Here is a 1945-nt window from a genome sequence, read left to right as displayed (position 1 = left end):
TCACTTGCACCTCTGTAGACTCAAGCCCTGGGGGTAGTTAATACCCTCACAAAAACATGTAGTAATCCTGGTCGCTATATTGCCTTCCCCACGCCTGATGGAGGGGAAGAGAACTGGTTGGAATAACGTGTTCCTTCCACGCGCTACGGCCAACCGGGGAAACTCTCCCCTGTCAGGTGACAAGGTGGTCAGTTGGCTCTCATGCATTGAAGGAGGCATGAGCTCGGCCCTGGGCTCCCCAGGCTGTGGGAGGCTGGTGTCTCCTCACGTATCAGAAGGACAACATCAGTCACCAGAACCAAGGACGGGTGTTTTTGATGAATCTAACATGGTTAAAATGGAGTTTGAAGTTTCAATGGGTTTGTATAGGAAGGGGTGATAAAATATCTAAATACTCAATTAACACATGAACACATCGGGTGCCAAACATGTTTCGATGAGTAGCGCATAGGTGCCGGTTAGTAAATCTTTTTGTTTGTTTTTCCACACGGGGGGGGGGGGGGGGGGTGATGCACGATCACTCCGCCATTGTGACTCGCGTGAGAGATGTTATCGTTCCAGGTGTAGCAGGATGGGCGTTGTCTCCCACTTTGCCCATCCCCCGCCCACTCATCAGGGGGCTGATTGGTAGGCTACCAGTATTTAAGCAGCACACTCTCTGTTTGCGCAAGGTGTCTCCTCTCATGGGTGTGGGTTTCCTCAAGCTGGCCTGTTGGGCTTCAGCAAGCCACGCTTGTCCACGGCGTGTGCGGGTCCTCTGACAATTATGTCCTCAAATCAAAGCTGGCCTGTTGGGCTTCAGCTTTGATGTCCTGTTATCATCATCGGAGGTATGTCTCACAATTTGTTGTTTTGTTGTAGTGCATATAATTAATGGTCATGAACTTGACCGGTTGTTTTATGTCGTTTTAGTCCCGTTTGAAAATGTCCGTCTCTCCACGGAGAGCACGTCCCCCTCGGGTGGTCTACTCCATGCTGTGGGTGTAACTTCACCATACACAAGAGCCAAGAGCTAGTGTCCGCAGGCATTGTGACACTGTGCACTCTGCCCTTGACTGAGTGGTAGGTTGCGTCTGTATGTTTCATGGTGCCATGAGTTGAAGCAAGTATTTAACAGTAGGCTAATACTGCCGCTTGCATCTCCAGGGCTTGGTGAGGAGGAATACTGCGCTGCTGTTTTGCCTTTGCCTGGATCCCTATCATTGACCAACAGCCCTGGTGTTGAGCTCATCAAGCTGGTTACCAAATTATGTTGCGTGACACCCCCGGTCGCTTACAGACATTGTCTACCCCCAACCTGATATAAAAATGTATATTAATGATGTATTGTAACTGCCATGGTCCTCATTAATGTATTGTTTCCCTCTATTTTAGTTCTGGTGCTGAGGCCCCAGGTCGGGACCAGGCGACGCCCGCTTCAGTGGTGGTGGTATCCCCTCCATTTTGTGTGTTTTTAGCTTGTTGTCATTTTGTGTGCTGTGGTTAGGGGTGCCACTGCCCTGGGCTGGCTAGCTGGTTCCCCGTTTCCCTTGGTGCGCCTCAGTGCCGATCCCTAGAGGGCCAATGAATTTTATTGTTGAACCACTGTTATAGTATTTTAACCCGATGCATCATTTGTTAAATGCTGCCCCTTATTAATTATTGTATGAATACATTTGATTACTGTTTGTACTTTATGCCACGCCTCTGCCTCCAATTCTTACAGTACAACGAACCTCGTAGGGAGTTATCATTGTTCAGGTGGTGTACTTTAGTTTATTAGATTACCAAAACTATTTCCTAGGGCGCAATCCCCTAGGTGGCGTAGTTGGCTACCTTAATTTATACCGCCATGCTACACAGGCGTTAGCCAGGACCATCGTGCACCGTGCACGCATGCATTGTTTACATGGATTGCTCGTCGTGGAGTAAAATTCTGGCACCATGTTAACTTAAAAAACTGGCC

At 48.7% G+C, this 1945-nt stretch overlaps 1 long non-coding RNA gene across 1 annotated transcript; it reads left to right on the top strand.

The window, feature by feature from the left end:
• Positions 1-689: 689 nt before the first annotated feature.
• Positions 690-1521, top strand: LOC308101270. The gene is made up of 3 exons (XR_013934525.1): positions 690-830; positions 913-1062; positions 1147-1521. It is a non-coding gene; the product is annotated as an uncharacterized lncRNA (long non-coding RNA).
• The last annotated feature ends 424 nt before the right edge of the window (positions 1522-1945 follow it).

This window comes from Gymnoscopelus braueri, assembly GCF_963280865.1.
Source record: "Gymnoscopelus braueri genome assembly, chromosome: 15".
Classification (NCBI taxonomy): Eukaryota; Metazoa; Chordata; class Actinopteri; order Myctophiformes; family Myctophidae; genus Gymnoscopelus; species Gymnoscopelus braueri.
This window is presented reverse-complemented; position numbering and strand designations above follow the sequence as displayed.